The 20235-nt window shown below is 39.0% G+C and overlaps 1 long non-coding RNA gene across 2 annotated transcripts in view; it reads right to left on the reverse strand.

Moving 5' to 3' along the window:
• LOC309638785 overlaps window positions 1-20235 on the reverse strand; it is a 136599-nt gene that overhangs the window by 20269 nt on the left and 96095 nt on the right. Inside the window, exon 2 of one of the 2 annotated variants that reach the window (XR_014251293.1) lies at window positions 386-3688. This is a non-coding gene — a long non-coding RNA (uncharacterized lncRNA). Of the gene's footprint in view, window positions 1-385; window positions 5713-20235 lie in introns of those variants that run through there. The other variant, XR_014251294.1, reaches the window with a different exon arrangement.

The raw sequence follows: 20235 nt of genomic DNA on the forward strand, positions 1-20235 counted from the left end.
CTGGGCCCGTGAGCCACAACTACTGAGCCTGTGCGTCTGGAGCCTGTGCTCCACAACGAGAGAGGCCACGATAGTGAGAGGCCCGCGCATTGCGATGAAGAGTGGCCCCCGCTTGCCGCAGCTAGAGAAAGCCCTCGCACAGAAACGAGGACCCAACACAGCCAAAAATAAATAAATAAATAAATACATACATAAATAATAAATAAATAAATAAATAAATAAATAAATAAATAAATAAATAAATAAATAAGAGTTTAGGGGATGCTAAATCTTGGATAGTCCAGAGCTTGAATGATGAACGATTGAGCAGGACTGTTAAGATAAAGCGGAGAAGATGGTGGGGAAAAGTGTTTTAAAAAAAAAAAAAAAAAAATGGGCAGAAGACCTAAATAGACATTTCTTTAAAAAAGACATACAGATGGCCAAAAACCACATGAAAAGATGCTCAACACCTCTAATCATTAGAGAAATGCAAATCAAAACTACAATGAGATATCACCTCACACCAGTCAGAATGGCCATCATCAAAAAGACTACAAATAATAAATGCTGGAGAGGGTGTGGAGAAAAGGGAACCTTCCTACACTGTTGGTGGGAATGTAAATTGGTGCAGCCACTACGGAGGTTCCTTAAGAAACTAAAAATAGAGCTACCATATGATCCAACAATCCCACTCCTGGGCATATATCCAGAGAAAATCATGGTTCAAAAGGATACATGCACCCCAATATTCATTGCAATGCTGTTTACAATAGCCAAGATATGGAAGCAACCTAAATGTCCATTGACAGATGAATGGATAAAAAGATGTGGTACATGTTATACAATGGAATATTATTCAGTCATTAAATAGAATGAAATAATGCCATTTGCAGCAATATGGATGGACCTGGAGATTATCATACTAAGTGAAGTAAGTCAGACAGAGAAAGACAATATCATATGATATCGCTTACATGCAAAATCTTTAAAAAAAAAAAGATAGAAATGAACTTAATTACAAAATAGAAATAGACTCACAGACTTAGAGAACAAAATAGTTACCAGGGGAGAAGATCTGGGGGGAGAGACAGACTATACACACTGCTATATTTAAAACAGATAACCAACAAGGACCTACTGTATAGCATAGGGAACTCTCCTTAATACTCTGTAATATCCTAAATGGGAAAAGAATTTGAAAGAGAATAGATACATGTATACATATAACTGAATCACTCTACTGTATACCTGAAACTAATACAACATTGTTAATCAACTATACTCTAATATAAAATAAGATTTTAAGTAAACAATGAATTTTCCATTGCTTTTACCTTATTCAATAAAGAAATTAATAATAATCTTTAAAAAAAAAAAAAAGAATTAAGCAAATAAAAAACCCTAGGGGTTTTCAGCAGAGATACTACCAGAGCAAAGCAAAGGAAGCTCTCCTCCACCATTTAAAAGAAACTAATAATAATCTTTTTTAAAAAAAAAGAATTAAGCAAAAAAAAAAAAAACCCTAGGGGTTTTCAACAGAGATACCACCAGAGCAAAGCAAAAGAAACTCTTCTCCACCATTTAAAAGGAGGGATGGGACTTTCTGATAGATGACTGTTCTAATCTAGGTTGCCTGCCCCCCACCCCTAAAACAGAATCTGTAGAAAAGCCTTTTGTGCAGGTAGTTTATTTGGAGTTGATTCCAGGAAGCTATGGACCGGGAAAAGTACAAAAGGAAGGAAAGAAAAAGTGTGCAGTTGAGTTGATAACCAGCATGTCAACTCCATCCAACCAGACATTCTGAGGAGCCCCTAAGACAACTTTCATAAATGCCCTCCAGATGACCTCCAAGGAGAAGCATTTCTCAGCTCCTGTATGCCAGGGGTTGAAGTTGGCCCTAGGGCATGTTACCTCCTTTCAGACATGCCAAACAGAGAAATCCTGGGGCAGAAAGTGAAATATGTGTTTACATACTTGGGCTGAGCTAGCGGCAGAACCAAGGTTAGTTGAATTTCATATGCAACTGGGGTAAAGGCCACAACTGGAATCAGAGAGAGGCTGAGAGTGGGCATGGAAGGGATGCAGGAGGAAGCTGATACATTCGGCAGCAAGATTCCTTTTAATGAACTATTTAAACTTATTCAACTTATTTGCAGCACACATCGTCACCCTCCTCTCAAAGCAAATCACATATTTCTCTGGTTGGTGCATGTTCCATTTAACCTGTTATTTGCGCTGATGTATAGACTTTAGCATGTTTTCCTTTTTTAAGTAATGGGTTAGGTCGTCTATAATTTTTTGCTTAAAAAATGATTTATCATGATTTTGTTACTCTCTTTTGCCATCAGAAAGCAACAACAAAAAAAATAGACAAATTGGATTTCATGAAATATTTTAAAATATGTGCATCAAAATACACTAGAAATAAAAGAATAAAAAGGCAACTCACAGAATGAAAAAAATGGATAACCAAAATACAGTGGAATATTTTTTAGTCTTAAAGAGTTAGGAAATTCTGCTATAACATAAAAGAACCTCATGTGGAGTGAAATAAGCCAGACACAGAAAGACAAATACTGTATGATTCGACTTATATGAGGCATTTATATGAGTAGCCAAAATCATAGAGACAGAAAGTGGAATGGTGGTTTCCAGGGCTGGGAGAGGCTGGGGTGGGGGGTTAGCTTTATATGATGAAAAGAATTATGATGGCTGCACAATGCTATGAATGTATTTAATAACACTGAACTATATTCTTAAAATAGTTAAGAGGGTAAATCTTATCTGTATTTATCACAATATTTTTATTGAGATATGGTTGATTTATGATATTATGTAAGTTTCAGATGTACAACATAGTGTTTCACAATCTGGAAAGATTATACTCTGTTTATAGTTATTATAAAATTTTGGCTATATTCTCTGTGCTGTACAATATATCCTTGTAGCTAATTTATTTTATACATAGTAGTTTGTACCTCTTAATCCCCCAGCTCTATCTTGCCCCTCCGCCATTCCCTCTTAAAAAAATATTTCTAAAGAATAAAGAAAGGGTTGGGGACAAGGATGAAAGAATAGTGCATAAACATTATTTGTCACAATGACATAGAAAAAACAAACTAAAAGAAGAAAGAAGGGAAAATTTGAATAAATGTCTTGATTGTTAATGGGTAACATGTGGGAGCCAAAGCATATTATTTAAGTTTTGTAAACCAAATAGTAGATTCTGTACTTCTCCTTTGTTTCAGTAAGAAAATTTATAAACGTGTTTCCTTGTTTCCCTTCACCATCAAGCTTTCCCTGTCACAGCTCTGCCTTCCAGAAGCAGTACTTCTCAAGACTGATACTTTTGATTACATGCACTCTCAAATCCTTTCCAATTGATCTGCCATATATTTGTTGCTTATTTCTATATAACAAATTGCTCAAAACTTAATGGCTTAAAACAACAAACATGTATTATATTACTGTTCCAGTGCGTCAGGGATTCGAGTGGCTTACTTGGGTTATTCTTGTGCAGGGCCTTTCACAAGGTGGCAGTGGTGTCGGGTAGGGCTGCAGTGGCCTGAAGCCTTGATTGCAGCTCATTATTGTGGCCATTGGCAGGAGGCTTCTGTTCCTCTCCTGGTATTGACTGGAGCCCTCACCTCTTTGCAGAGCTGCTTGAGTATCCTCACAGCATGGCAGCTGGCTTTCTCAGAGTGATCTGAGAGACAGAGAGAGGGAGAGACAAGGAAAGGAGGATGTACCTTGTTCTAAAACCATTGCTTTCCCACTGCATCCTCCTCTTTTCTTTGTAATAACTGCTCCTGAAGTACTTATATGTAAATTGAAAGTTGTAATTTCTTTTAATCTCCTTATGAAGTTATATGATACTGTAGGGATGCATTATAATTTTGCTTTTTTTTTTTTCCTTCCTAGATGATCTATATGGATTTTGGAGGTAAAGTAGAACAATTTGTATTCAGGCAGCATTATCCTAAAGGAAACAGGAAATTTCCCAATAAATAATTTTTGAATGTGAGAATGAATGAATAAATTGATATGAAACCAGAGGGCTGATTTATTGAATGAAATGACACTGATCATCCATCATGGAGACTGGATTTTCATGACCATATTGTCAGACTATTTTGTTTCTGGAGAAAATAGGGGCTGGTGTTATAACTGAAGTGTTCTTGGGTAAGAACAGAATGTGTAAAAGTGGAATCAGTTGTAAAACTGGAAAGTTTAGTGGCATAAGACCTCCTGTGACCTGTGGTTGGCATGATGGCAGCCTGGCATGGTGGGCTTGTAAGCAAGGTAAAACTATAGCTTGTTGAGTGAGTAAGCCAGTGTCCTCAGCCTTCTCTGCATTGTATTATACAATCTCAAACACTCATATTAGTTAGAAGTATGACTGTCTTTTCACGCACACACACCAGGAAATAAACAATGGAGATGGAGCGCATGTCCGCCGAGATATATATTCACCCTTGCAGAGAGAGGCTTATGCACCTGCTTATGCTCAGCCTGGGGTCTTATTGAGAGGAATACTGGCAAAGTGAGGAGTACTCAAACATCAGTATCACCCCTGGGTGCCGTATCCCACAGTGGGCTCTCCGCGGAGAGACCTCCCCCAAGATCTTTACTTCTCTGAATCTCAAGTTATTTGTCCAGACCCTTAAGACAACTTTGAATTTTTCTGTCAACATATTCTTATTAGCACTTTTGTTTTAGGAGGTGACCGTTTTTTGTATTATTGACTTCAAATATTTCCAAGTGTGTTTGGTCAAACTTCCTTATTCTCATAAACTCTCAAAGACATACTTTGCATTTCTAAGGTTATTCAGGATGTCATATTCTGTTGAATCCTTTCTGATCAGATTGAAAGAGTTTAGAAAGTAGACAATTTTCTCTTAAGCTAGGCAGTATAATGGAGTATGTTTTCTTTAATAGTGTTTCAGAGGTCTCATTCTGTAAAGAAAAATGGCTGGTTTTGGGTGAATAAATGAGTATTCTATTTTTCTAAAGCATGTCTATGCTTCTGAAAATAAAAGTTAGAAAGAAAGAAAGAAAGAAAGAGAGTAAGAGAGAAAGACAAGAAAGAAAGAAAGAAAGAAAGAAAGAAAGAAAGAAAGAAAGAAAGAAAGAAAGAAAGAAAGAAAGAAAGAAAGAAAGAAAGGAAGGAAGAAAGAAAGAAGGAAAGGAAGAAAGAAAGGGAGAAAGAAAAAGAAAGTATTATTTATTGATGGACCCCAAACATACAATTATTGTGAACATGGGAAAACACATGGCAAATCAAGGCTGCAAACACTCATGGTCATGCTTTGTTGTCACTGTTCTATTTGTTTCCTTGTACACCATCATTTCCTAAGGTTCCACTTAATTAAACATTTCTTTTATTGGTAGTGATTTTAGATAGCTGGTTAATGTACCAAAACAAATCATAAGGCTAAATTACCAAAAATCACTTTTCAAACTATGATATTTGAGATTATGGGAATTCTTTTCAATGGAATAAAAAAGGGGGGAGCATCTCAACAATCTTTCTATGACAGAACAATCTGTCTTGAATTCTACACAAATCAACATAGAAAAAGAAAAGTGTGTTCAAAAGTAAGGGACTTTCTACACATATACACTAATATGTATAAAATAGATAACTAATGAGAACCTGCTGTATAGCACAGGGAACTCCACTGTACAGTAGAAACTAATACAACATTGTAAATCAACTATACCCCAGTTAAAAAAGAAAGTAAGGGACTTTCTGGCCATTGGAGAAAAAAAGAAAGGAACCAAAAACTGTTTGCTTTCTACCTCCTGACAGTCTTTCAAATCATGGGGCAGGCATGTGACCTGAATCTAAACTTTCATGAAAACACACTTGATTTTAAGAATTAGGGATCATGATATTGATTTCTTTCCACCAGAGGGAGCCATAGACTATGACTCAGCAACCGTGCCTGTGCTTCTGGGCACACAAACACAATAATCTAAAGCAGCTCCTTTTAAGTCAAGATGGTGGAGGAGTAGGAGGATGTGGAGTTCACCTCTCTCCACAAATCCATCAAGAATACATCTACAAGTGGAACAATTCTCACAGAGCACCTGCTGAACTCTAGCAGAGGATCTTGGACAAGTTAAAGGACAAGAAAAATCCCCTCGCAACTGGGTAGATGAAAGAAAGAAAAAGAAAAAGAAAAAAGGAAGTGGGGTGGGATGTGCACCCCTCGGGGGAAGCCGAAGGAGATGAGAGGTTCTCGCACTCAGGGAAGCCCCCTCACCGGGGGGACAGAAGGGGAGTTTCAGGGGCTCAGAGGAGAGCACAGCAACTGGTCTGTGGCAGGTCGGACAGAGTGAGACCTACACAGATGGTCCAAGCCACAGCCCTGCACGCCCCAGCCTGAGACGTGTGTCTGCTGGTGCAGATGGGGGCTGGGTGCTGGAATGTGGGGTTTGAAGAGCAGATCCGGGGAAGGGACTGCTGTTGGCTATGAGCAATCAGCCTGAGGGGATGGGAGTGAGGAGCTTCACAACCGGGAATGTTTGTAGAACAAGCCTGGGCCACCATAGAAGCAAAGTGCCATTGTTGAGTGACGCATGAGGGGTGGGCCCGCCATTGCAGCCTCTCTCCCCACACTCTGGCCCCTGCATCCGCAGGCACTAGGAGGGGCTCCTACCTGAGCAAGCTCCTGCACCCTGCCCACCACTGCCTCCACTCCTCCCGCTTGGGCTGGTGTGTGTGCTCCAGGGCAGCCTCAGGAGCAAACGCCTGTGAGTGGCCCACACATGGAAATGGGGCTGAAACCACAGTTGAGCCCCAGGGACCGTGGACTAAGGAAGAAGAGCTGAAATCTCTCCTCATGGCTGCGGGAACCACGGATTTACACTCCCGCTGCTGGCTTTGTAAACTCAGTGTCTGTGGAATATCTGAACAGATGAGTGCCCCCGCAGCTGGAGTGGGTCTGGCTCCAGCAGCTGTGGGCTTTGTGGGCATGTACACACAGGGACTGGGCTGGGCCAGAATCTGAGCTGCCTGCATAACTCCCACGGTGGGTCCAGGTGCGTGACTACTGCAGTCCTGGAACCTGACTTCAGTGGATCTGTGCTGGTGAGCTGGTGAAAACAATGCCTGAGAGACACCAGGGCCAACTGCCAGTATACCCACAGTTGAGGTGGGACTGAGAGCAGTTCCAACAATAGTGCACTTTGTGAGCCTGCACAATGGGTGAAAGGGGACACAACTGAGCACATTACCAGGTGAACAGCTCCAGAGGAGGAATAGTCAGTGGCTTCTCTCTCAGTGGGAATGCTCCAATCCTGCTGACCTTGCACCGCAGATCAGAAACACAGCTAAGAAACAGACCTGGGGGCCTCTACTCCAAAAACTAGGGAGCAGACCCTATACCTGACAGGGCAGTGACAACCATAGAGCAAAGGGGGGCCCCCCGTTCAATACCCAGGGCAGACTCTGGTCATCACAACACCAGTTAAACCCCCTATCAAGGTGATAATGGCCACCATACACTGAGGAAAGAAGTGGCAGTCTAAAAACAGCCCATGCACCAAGAAAAAAAGAAAATTAAACCCATGCAGGCTACACAGGGAAATTCCCACATAGCACAGCCCTCCAAGATAGGTGAGGGTCTGGCATCGGAAGGAAAAACCCCCAGAGCATTTAGCTTTGAAGGCCAGTGGGGCTTGAGGGCAGGAGCTCCACAGGATGAGGGAAACAGAGACTTTACTCTTGGAGGGTGCACATAAGTTCTCATATGCACTGGGACCCAAAACATAGCAGTACCTCTCTAGAAACCTGGGCTAGACCAACCTAGGGGTCTTGGAGGTTCTTGTGGGGAGGCGAGGGGTCAGCTGTAGCTCACTGTGGGGGCAAAGACACTGGTAGCAGAGGCCCTAGGGATCAGCATGACCCCTTCTGGAGGTCCCCATTTGGGCACCAAGACCTGGCCCCAACCAACAGCCTATAGGCTCCAGAGCTAGAACACAACCAAACAACCAGCCGGACAGGCCAAACAACCAGCCGGACAGGAACACAGCCTCACCCATCAGCAAACAGGCTGCCTAAAGTCATACTGAGCTCATAGCCACATCAAAACACACCCTTTGACATGGCCTTGTCCACCAGACCCAATGCCACCTACCAGAGGGCAGGAACCAGTCTATTCCACCAGGAAGCCTTACACAAGCCCCTGGACCAACCTCACACACCAGGGGGCAGACGCCAGAAGCAAGAGGGACTACAGTCCTTCAGCCTGAGGAAAGGAGACCACAAACACAGAAAGTTAGACAAATGAGATGACAGAGTAATATGCTGCAAATGAAGGAACAAGATGAGAACAACTAAATGAAGAGGAGATAGGCAATCTACCCAAAAAAGAATTCAGAGTAATAAAAGTAAAGATGATTCAAAATCTCAGAAAAAGAATGGAGGCACAGACTGAGAAAATATAAGAAATGTTTAACAAGGAGCTAGAATATTTAGAGAACAAACAACCAGAGAGGGACAATACAATAACTGAAATGAAAAAGACACTCAAAAAAATCAATAGCAGAATAACAGGCAGAAGAATGAATACGTGAGCTTATTCACAGAGTGAAGGAAAATACTGTCACAGAACAGAATAAAGAAAAAAGAATGAAAAGAAATGAAGACAGTCTCAGAGATCTCTAGGACAGCATTAAATGCACCAATATTTGCATTATAGGGGTCCCAGAAGGAGAAAAGAAAGAGAAAGGGCCTGAGAAAATATTTGAAGAAATTATAGCCGAAACCTTCCTAAGTTTTGTGAAAGGAAACACTCAAGTCCAGGAAGCACAGAGAGTACCACACAGGATAAACCCAAGCAGGAACACTCAGAGACACATAGTAATCAAACTGATAAAAATTAAAGACAAAGAAAAAATATTAAAAGCAACAAGGGAAAAGCAACAAATAACATATAAGAGAATCCCCATAAGGTTATCAGCTTATTTTTCAGCAGAAACTCTGCAGACCAGAAGGGAGTGGCATGATATATTTAAAGTAATGAAAGGGAAAAACCTACAACCAAGAATACTCTAACCAGCAAGGCTTCCATTCAGATTTGACCGAGAAATCAAAAGCTTTACAGACAAGCAAAAGCTAAGAGAATTCAGCACCACCAAATGAGCTTTACAACAAATACTAAAGGAACTTCTCTAGGTGGGAAAGAGACAAGCAACTTAAAACAACTGTGTGTGTGTGTGTGTGTGTGTGTGTGTGTGTGTGTGTGTGTGTATGTGTGTATAGACTGCTATATCAAAACCTCATGGGAACTGCAAACCAAAAAACTACAATAGAAACACACAAACAAAAGAAAAAGCAACCCAAATACAATGCTAAATATAGTCATCAAATCACAAGATAAGAGAACAAAAGAGGAAGGGAAGAAAAAGACCTACAAAAACAAATTCAAAACAATTAAGAAAATGGCAATAAGAATATACATATCAATAATTACCTTAAAAATAAATGGATTAAATGCTCCAACCAAAAGACACAGACTGGTTGAATGGATACAAAAACAAGACCCATATATATGCTGTTTACAAGAGACCTACTTCAGATGTAGGGACACATACAGACTGAAAGTGAGGGGATGGAAAAAGTTATTCCATGCAAATGGAAATCAAAAGAAAGCTGGAGTAGCAATTCTCATATCAGACAAAATAGATTTTTTTTAAAATATCTATTTTATTTATTTATTTTTCTATATTTTGGCTGCATTGGGTCGTAGTTGTGGAACGTGGGATCTTCATTGTGGCATGCGGGATCTTTCATTGTGGCGTGCAGGCTTCTCTCTAGTTGTGGAACACAGGCTTCTTTCTAGTTGTGGCATGTGGGTTTTCTCTTTCTAGTTGGGGCATGTGGGCTCCAGAGTGTGTGGGCTCTGTAGTTTGTGGCACGTGGCTCTCTAGTTGAGGCACACGGGCTCAGTAGTTGTGGCACGTGGGCTTAGTGGCCCCACGGCATGTGAGATCTTAGTTCCCCAACCAGGGATCGAACCCACATCCCCTACATTGGAAGGCGGATTCTTTACCACTGGACCACCGGGGAAGTCCCCAAAATAGACTTTAAAATAAAGACTGTTGCAAGAGACAAGGGATGACACTACATGATGATCAAGGGATCAATCCAAGAAGGAGATATAGCAATTGTAAAAAATATATGCACCAAACATAGGAGCACCTCAATATATAAGGCAAATGCTAACAGCTATAAAAGGGGAAATCAACAGTAACACAATAATAGTGGGGGACTTTAACACCCCACTTACACCAATGGACAGATCATCCAGACAGAAAATCAGTAAGGAAACACAGGCCTTAAATTATACGTTAGACCAGATGGACTTAATTGATATTTTTAGAGCATTCCATTCAAAAGCAGCAGAATAAACATTCTTCTCAAGTGCACATGGAACATTCTCCAGGATAGGTCACATACTGTGCCAAAAATTAAGCCTCAGTAAATTTTTTGAAAATTTATTTATTTTAATTAATTAATTTATTCTCTTTGGCTGCATGGGGTCCTCATTGCTGTGTGTGGGCTTTCTCTAGTTGCGGCGAGCAGGGGCTACTCTTTGTTGTGGTGCCTGGGCTTCTCGTTGCGGTGGCTTCTCTTGCTGTGGAGCGCAGACTCTAGGCGCACGGCTTCAGTAGTTGTGGCACATGGGCTCTAGAGCGCAGGCTCAGTAGTTGTGGTGCACGGGCTTAGGTGCTCCGCGGCATGTGGGTTCTTCCCAGACCAGGGCTCAAACCCATGTCCCCTGCGTTGGCAGGCAGATTCTTAACCACTAGCGCCACCATGGAAGCCCACCCCAGTAAATTTAAGAAAATTAAAATTATATCAAACATCTTTTCTGAGCACAATGCTATGAGATTATAAATTACTGGGGAAAAAATGCAAAAACCCAATCACTTGGAGACTAAACAGTACGTTACTAAACAATCAATGGATGACTAAAAAATCTCAAATAAACAAATTAACCTTACACTTAAAGCAACTAGAGAAAGGAGAACAAAAAAACCAAAAAGGTAGTAGAAGGAAAGGATTTATAGAGATCAGAACAGTAATAAATGAAATAGAGATGAAGAAAACAATAGCAAAGATCAATGAAACTAAAAGCTGGTTCTTTGAAAAGATAAACAAAATTGACAAACCTTTAGCCAGACTCATCAAGAAAAAAAGGGAGAGGACTAAAATCAGTAACATTAGAAATGAAAAAGGAGAAGTTACAATGGACACCACAGAAATACAAAGGATCAACCAACTATACACCAATAAAATGGATAACCTAGAAGAAATGGACAAATTCTTTGAAAGGTACAATCTCCCAAGACTGAACCAAAAACAAATAGAAAATATGAGCAGACCAATCACAAGTACTGAAATTGAAACTGTGATTTTAAAACTTCCATCAAACAAAAGTCCAGGACCAGATGGCTTCACAGGCAAATGCTATGAAACATTTAAGAAGAGTCAACACCAATCCTTCTGAAACTATGCCAAAAAATTGCAGAGGAAGGAAAACTCCCAAGCTCATTCTACAAGGCCACCATCACCCTGACACCAAAACCAGACAAAGATACCACAAAAAAAGGAAAATTACAGACCAGTATCACTGATGAATATAGATGCAAAAATCCTCAAAAAAATACTAGCAAACTGAATCCAAAAACACATTAAAAGATCATACATGATGATCAACTGGGATTTACCCAGGGATGCAAGGATTCTTCAATATATGCAAATCAATCAATATGATGCACCACATTAATAAGTTGAAGAATAAAAACTCTATGATCATCTCAATAGATTCAGAAATAGCTTTTGACAAAATTCAACACCTATTTATGATAAAAACTCTCCAAAAAGTGGGCATAGAGGGAACCTACCCCAACATAATAAAGGCCATATATGACGAACCCACAGTAAACATCATTCTCAATGGTAAAAAACTGAAAGCATTTCCTCTATGATCAGGAATAAGACAAGGACGTCCACTCTCACCACTATTATTCAACATAGTTTTGGAAGTCCTAGCCACAGCAATCAGAGAAGAAAAGGAAACAAATGGAATCCAAATTGGAAAAGAAGTAAAATTGTTACTGTTTGCAGATGACATGATACTAGACATAGAAAATCCTAAAGATGCTACCAGAAGACTACTAGAGCTCATCAATGAGTTCGGTAAAGTTGCAGAACACAAAATTAATACACATTTAATTAATTAAAATGTCTTGCATCCTTATGCACTAACAATAAAAGATCAGAAAGAGTAATTAAGGAAACGATCCCATTTACCATCTCATCAAAAAGAATAAAACACCTAGGAATAAACCTACCTAAGGAGGCAAAAGATCTGCACTCAGAAAACAAAAGATCTGCACTCAGAAAACAATAAGATGCTGATAAGAAATCAAAGATGACACAAACAGATGGAAAGATATACCATGTTCTTGGATTGGAAGAATCAATATTATCAAAATGACTATAGTACCCAAAGCAATCTACAGATTCAATGCAATCCCTATCAAATTACCAACGGCATTTAGAAGTAGAACACAAAATTTTTCAATAAAACAATTTGTATTGAAACACAAAAGACCCAGAATAGCCAAAGTAATCTTGAGAAGAAAAAAAAAAATGAAGCTGGAGGAATCAGACTCCCTGACCTCAGACTATACTACAAAGCTACAGTAATCAAAACAGTATGGTACTGGCACAAAAACAGACGTATAGATCAGTGGAACAGGATAGAAAGTCCAGAGATAAACCCATGTACCTATGGTCAACTAATCTATGGCAAAGGAGGCAAGGATATACAATGGAGAAAAGACTGTTTCTTCAATTAGTGGTGCTGTGAATACTGAACAGCTACATGTAAAAGAAAGAAATTAGAACACTCCGTAACATCATACACAAAAATTAACTCAAAAGGATTAAAGACATACATGTAAGGACGGATACTATAAAACTCTTAGATGAAACACTGTCTGACATAAATTGCAGCAATATATTTTTTGATCTACCTCCTAAAGTAATGAAAACAAAAACAAAATTAAACAAATGGGACCTAATTAAACTTAAAAGCTTTTGCAAAGCAAAGGAAACCATAAACAAAACAAATGGGAGAAAATATTTGCAGATAAAGCAACTGACAGGGATTAATCTCCAAAATATACAAACAGCTCACTGAATTCAACATCAAAAACACAAACAAACCAATCAAATAAAGGATAGAAGATCAAATAGACATTTCTCCAAAGAAGACATACAGATGGCCAAAAAGCACATGAAAAGATGCTCCACATCAATAATTATCAGAGAAATGCAAACCAAAACTGCAGTGAGGTATCACCTCACACCAGTCAGAATGGCCATCATCTAAAAGTTTACAAACAATAAATGCTGGAGAGGGTGTGGAGAAAAGGGAACCCTCCCACACTGTTGGTGGGAATGTAAATTGGTAAACCATTATGGAGAATCATATGGAGGCTCCTTAAAAAATAGAGCTACCATATGATCCAGCAATCCCACTCCTGGGCATATATTCAGAGAAAACCATAATTTCTAACAATACATGCACCCCAATGTTGATTGCAGCACTATTTACAATTGCCAAGACATGGGAGCAACCTAAATGTCCATCAACAGATGAATGGATATAGAAGATGTGGTACATATATACAATGGAATACTATTCAGCCATTAAAAGTACCAAATAATGCCATTTGTAGCAACATGGATGGACCTGGATATTATCATACTAAGTGAAGTAAGTCAGATGGAGAAAGACAAATATCATACGATATCACTTATATGTGGAATATAACTTGTTTACAAAACAGTAAATGTCTCACAGATCTCGAAATCAAACTTATGGTTACCAAAGGGGAAATGTTGGGGGAAGTGATCAATTAGGAGATTGGGATTAACATATACACACTACTATACACAAGATAGATAATTAATAAGGACCTACTGTATAGCACAGGATGCTCTACTCAGTATTCTGTGATAACCTGTATGGGAAGAGAATCTGAAAATGAATGTATATATATATATGTGTGTGTGTGTGTCTGTGTGTATAACTATACACCTGAAACTAACACAACATCGTAAATCAACTGTACTACAAGAAAAAAAATTTTTTTAATTGGAGAAAAAAATAAAGTAGTTCCTTTTAGGTTTCATATTTTATTATCAAAGAAAGGTTCTTTTAAGATCAAATAATCACTATTAATTTTCAATAAGGTAGGATTTATGATTTGACTCTATACCCTTCTGACATTTTTACCCTCCAGAATGAAAAAAAAAAAAAAAAGCAGAGGCTTCATCTTTTATGTACTTCCACAGGTTTATTTACTTAGAAATTGGCTGATGGAAAACTTTTTGCTTCAGGAACCTAAGGACCAAGTCCACCTACATTTTGCCTGTTAGGATTCATCTGGGACAAGTATTTGGAATTTGTGCATCCTGTGGAATTGTCCTAGGTTCTGATTTCCAAAAAAACTACAAGGATGCACGGCCCTGGCCTCCAGGTGTTTCTCTAGTTCTTGCAGTTGTGTGCGTCCATTCACTTCCAGCCCAGTAGTGCAATCCCCGCCCTGCTCCACATAGAAGATGCTCCAGCTCTGATTTACCATCTATTGAAAACCCAAGCTTTGCCCTGAGTCTCTGACACTCTCATGCTTGCAAGCTGCCCTCTAGTTGCTTCAAATGCTGGGCCTGTAAAGACAGATTTACTTGTACTCCTTTTGTACTTTGAGGGGCAAATTTTATGAGCTGAAAGCTGACTGGCAGTCTCCTGTGAGTGTTCAATAAGGCAAAGTGCTTGTGAAGTATCACCCCCATGGCTGTGTTCTATCAGCTGATTAGGACTGAAATAGTGCATGTGGAAATGGAGAACCATTGGAAATTCATGGGCCAGCCGAGATCACAGCCCATCATAATTTCTCATGTGAAAATGTGATTTCCCTACCCCTGTTTCCTCTGGTTACTCTGCTGAGAAGCTTTAAATGAGTTTCCCAGCCTGTGACAAGGGACTTCTGCCACGGCATTGCTTGGGGGGCACAATTCAGAGTAACAAAGGCACCAGGTTTCCAGAAACTTAGACTGACCAAGGGAGGGCTTTTAGGCTTATGGAATGATGACTCCTAAATGGGGAAAAAGCAGATGTTTCTGAACAGCTTAAGCCACTTTCCGATTTTAATACAGTTTCCACAATCACTTTGTGTCTGACAATTGTACCTGATGGAGATAGCACAGCATGACAGCTGAGTGGGCATTTGAGGCCTAGAGGACATGCCTACCTTCCCAGGACTCTGGATAGTGATTGTAATTGTTTCTATTTTCATATAGGAATTAAGGCATTACTAAACCATTTAAAAACTAAAATTTTTTAAATAAATAATTTCACATAGCATGAATTATTTTGTTAGCAAACGTAACTTTTCTTGTAGCTTCCTTCCCCTACCCCATAATATCATGGTTTCCTTTTTCTAATCCTAGACTATTTTATGTCCCCTGCAAAGCGTAAATCGTCCCCCTACAGAATTTAATTAGGAGAATTCATTACAGCCACAGGTTTGAGCAATTTACTGGGAAATGTGGACTTTCAAACTGGGGGCCCCACTTTAACACAGTTTAATATAAATAGTAAGGAGAATGGACAAATTGCAATTAATCGTTTAAAACTCTTGCTAGGGACATTCAGTCTGAGTAAAGCAGTATATTCTTTTTCACTGGAATTACACCAACCCAGTGTGGTTACATGAACCAGAACTTATTTGGCAATTAGGTATTTCTGACTAATAAAAGTAGGAAATAAAATGGTTTCTGAATAAAGACGTGGAGTTCTCCATCACCCAGGACCCCTGCTCCAATCACTGCCTCCTTTCTCTCCTTCCCTTCAAAGCACTTAAGGAATCCAAAGAGATATTGTTATTCATTCTTCTCATTTCCCATTTCCTCCACAACCCCCAATTATTGTTTCCTGCCTTCAAACCTTTACAGAAACTGCTTGTGTTAAATTTATTGATGTCTTTCTCTTTGCCTAGTCAACAGAAGCTTTAATGCCTTTAAGTGATTCCCCTTTCTGACTTCCTTCTTTACTCACATGGTCTCCTGTCTGATTTAACTCCATCTCTAGCCATTTCCTCTCTGTCTCTATCCTGTTCTTCTGTCTACCCTTACACACTCTCTCAGCTTTCATTCATCTTCCTTCTTTCTTGGTCTCTACTTTCCCTAAGTCTCCTCATCCTGAATTCAACTACCATTTATACAATGATAATTTTTTAGTCTTTTCTCTGGTTTAGACTTCTAAGATCCAGCCTCTCATTTCTGTCTCCTGAGCTTCCCCACCTGGGTGACTGGCATGGAGACAGTACTACGTGTCCACCCAAACTGTTGCTTTCTTTTTTTTGTATGTTACCAGCCACATAGTTGCCAGCCTTCTCTGCATTTATGTGGGGCCATGTGATAGGCTTATGGCCAATGGAATATGGGTGAACTTGACACACATCGCTTCCATTTCTGGTCCCTGTGATGCCCTGCATGGTCCTCTAAGCTCTTTCTCTTCCCTGACAATGTTGGAGGATGGTAGGGCATGAGGACCACCAGCCAAGAACATTCAATCCATGTTTTGCTGAAATGAAGAATACTGTTGTCTTAGACCCCTGAGAATTGGGGTTGTCAGTTACAGCAGTTAGGTTGTCCTGGTTATTATGGTGTAATGAAGGTACACCGGTATCTCCTTGGTACCTCCAAAAGGAAACTCAGCTTGTTCCACAAAACAAATTCCCCATCTTAGTAAATGGGACCCCATCTCGCCCAAACCAGGAATTTTAAGTCTCCCAGAACTTATCCTCCGACCTTATCCCACATCCAGTCTCTCCCCAGGCCTTGTTCACTTGACCTCTTTCACATATCCATGGACTAGACACTCTGGTTCAGCCCCTCGTGGCTCCCAGTGCACACAATTACAACTGTCTCCTAATTGTTCTCTGTTTGTCTCCTCCTATCCTTTCCAGCTGGTTGCCCACACCCTTTGAAGGATGATCTTGTTCTTCATCATCATCTCTTTTTCATCTTAAAAATGAATGACACCAATTTTCTGCTCATAAGTGAATATATATATTTTTTAGAAATTTTGGAAAACTCAGAAAAGTATTAAATAGAAAATAAATGTCAATTACAATTTCATTACCTCAATACAAACACTGTTAAACATTTGGTTCACAGGCTTCCTATGTCATTTTTTATCTGTGTGTTTATAATTATTATCCATAGTATTTTAAACTTAATTTTTATCTTTATCAAAGCAGTACATATATGCATTTTAAAGGTTGCTTACTAATACTACATGAAGGGGAGCAGAATATATTGACCCAAAATATACCTCTTTGGCATAGAATTATTTTAGGCTAATTATTTTTATGCAACAGAAGACACAGGAGAAGCTCTGAGAACCAAGGAGAAGTTGCCCTTTTGTAAGAGACATTTACACTTATAAGGAGAACTATTATTGGGTGGTCTCAGTCAAGAGCCTAGAAGGGTAAAGAGAAAATTATTTTTCTTCCCGCACATACATATATAGTGAAAAACAGCAGCTCCCTGTCTCCGTCCTCTCAATTTCCAACTCCACCCCTCAGAAGAAAATGCTTTCAAATAGTTTAGTGATTTAGTCAGGGGTTTTTCTCCATAATCTTAAATGACATTGTTGTACTGCTATTCCTTGATTTCTAAATTATATATGTTATCAACTGACTTTGGTACTATCAAAAATGAAGATTAAGTTTTACATCCACACAAACTTTCTACTTGATAATAAAATTATGCCACCCTTTCGGTTAAACAATAATGGTATTTACATAATTATTACTCTGCAAATATTATTTAAAATTAAACCTCGTATTTCTTTTCCTGTTCAAGTTTCTTTTTTCTGGAGTTTAGAAACTGCCTTTCTTTATTGTCTTCTTAGTTTTCTCTATCTATCACAAATATATCTTCATATTCTCAAAAGAATCCAATATGCTTTTCCCTGCATAAAAACACATTAGACATTCAGTTAAATACATTTGGGGGCACTTTCCCCATGAAAGCTCTCCACATTCATGTTCCAATCTGGACTATATTTTAGTATCCAAAATATATAAATAATGCTTAAAAGTCAAAAAAGTTTTAACAATGAGAAAAAATGGGGAAAAAAGATGCGAAAAGGCTATTCACAAATGAGGAAAACAATGGCCATTAAACATGTGAAAAGTGGTTCCATTTCATGGGTACTGGCAAAATTAAAATGCTTGATGATTCTAAGTTTATTAAAAAGTTAAAGTGGTACCTTTTGGGAAAGTGTGTCATAATCTAATGAAGTTGCAGACATGCGTGACATACAACACAGCAGTTCACTAGAAGTCACATACCCTAAAGTAACTTCTACTCACATACATGAGTGGATGTGTACACTTATGCATTTTGCAGCATTGTTCTTAACAGCTCCTGAGGGCAACAGTTCTGATGTACATCAAGAGGACAATGGATACACGAATTATCATGTATTCATGCAGTGGACTGCAGTACTGCAGTGAGATTATCAAAGTTCTTATCTATATGGATGAATCTCATATAACAGATGCCAGGAAATGGTAAAACATCAATTTCAATATACTAATTATTCCTGGGAGAAAGTGTTGGGGAAGTGATGGGGTAGGAATACACAGAGGACTATCACCGTATTAGCATTTTCTTCTGAAATGAGCATGGTGACTACTTTATACTATTTATTCCTCTTTATCTGAAATGTTTCATAATACATGAAAAAACTGGAGTCAAATAAATTGTAGGAGAGCATATTTGTTTTGACTTTTGAGTATGTAGAAATTGGATGATTCATAAGTTGTAGGGTCCCCATTGAATGATTTTCCAGAAACGGGATTGTAAAAATAATGTTATTTGACAGAACAGAAAGGAAAGGGCTTGATTTTTTTCCTTCTCTCTAAACTTCTCTTAGAGATTAGAGGTGCTGCGTTTGAGTGGTATTTTGGGACTGCGTCTCCTGGCTAATGGGCAATTTCATTTTGACTCAAGGGAACTTTATGCCTAAAAGTACATGAAACAGCAATTAAATACTTGACTAGAAAAATGAGCTTTGAATATGTTATTCTGTCATTATAACTGGGAAATACCTTCAGAACATTTCAGCCTTCTGTGACAACAAATCTTGCAGACTTGTATGGAAATGTTGAAAGCTTTTCCAGATTTGCACCCACTTTAATGTTGTAGGAGTTTGACTTGCTAATTAAGCTAAGGTACTCTGCCAGTGATGTTTATTAACATAATTTCTAATTCAGTCCTGATTTTTCTGCGTGTGTTTCATTTTGGATTGAACACATCTCTGCCTTGGACTGTCAATATTTCCACTGTGATGATAGAAGAAGGGCAATAGGCACACAAGATTAAAGGGAGTATGTCAAGCTCCAGATCTCATCACAATACTAGGGGTTCCTCTGTCCACCATTAAAAGGGATTCTATGCAGTTCTGCAGTGAAAGCAATGCGCTGAAATTAGAGGTCTTGAATTCACTCCAGGTTTTACTAACTCACTGTCTTGTGGTAAGTAACTCCGAATCTCTTGGCTTTACATACTAAACTGCTAAAAGATTTACAGCACTCACAAAAGTAGAGTAAGTCTTACTAGATGTTTAGAAATTTCTACTAGTAAGCTGCCTTTCTTCCAAAGCATTCCAGATTCTAAAACTAATTAGGTGCTGTCTACTTATTAAGTGCTAGATGATGAATGTTTTTACTGAGTTTTGAAATTCTGGGGAAGGAATTGTGAGGCATAATCACTGTTGGCAGTGAACCGTACACACGATGAATAGCATGATAAAACCTTCAAGTCATTACTGTAGCAGATTTTTAGCTATTTCACTGGTGGGACTGGAAACAGGTACTATCTACAACCCACATAAAGAAACATTGATACATCTGAACTTTCAGGATGGATCCCCAGGATGTCATGTGAGTTGTGACTAAGGAGAATGATAAGTTTCTTTATTAGCTAATTTGTATCTAGAAAAGACAATTTCCAGAACCATAGTTAGTCTGCCCTAGAAGTATTCCAGTGACTCAGGAAGACATATAAAATCTGCCCTTTGGTAAAGAAAAGAATGGTTAAGGACTTGGAAACGAATGAAACACTGCACCCAGATTTCAAAGCATCACTCC

Source organism: Balaenoptera physalus, assembly GCF_965194825.1.
Source record: "Balaenoptera physalus genome assembly, chromosome: 11".
NCBI classification, from domain to species: Eukaryota; Metazoa; Chordata; class Mammalia; order Artiodactyla; family Balaenopteridae; genus Balaenoptera; species Balaenoptera physalus.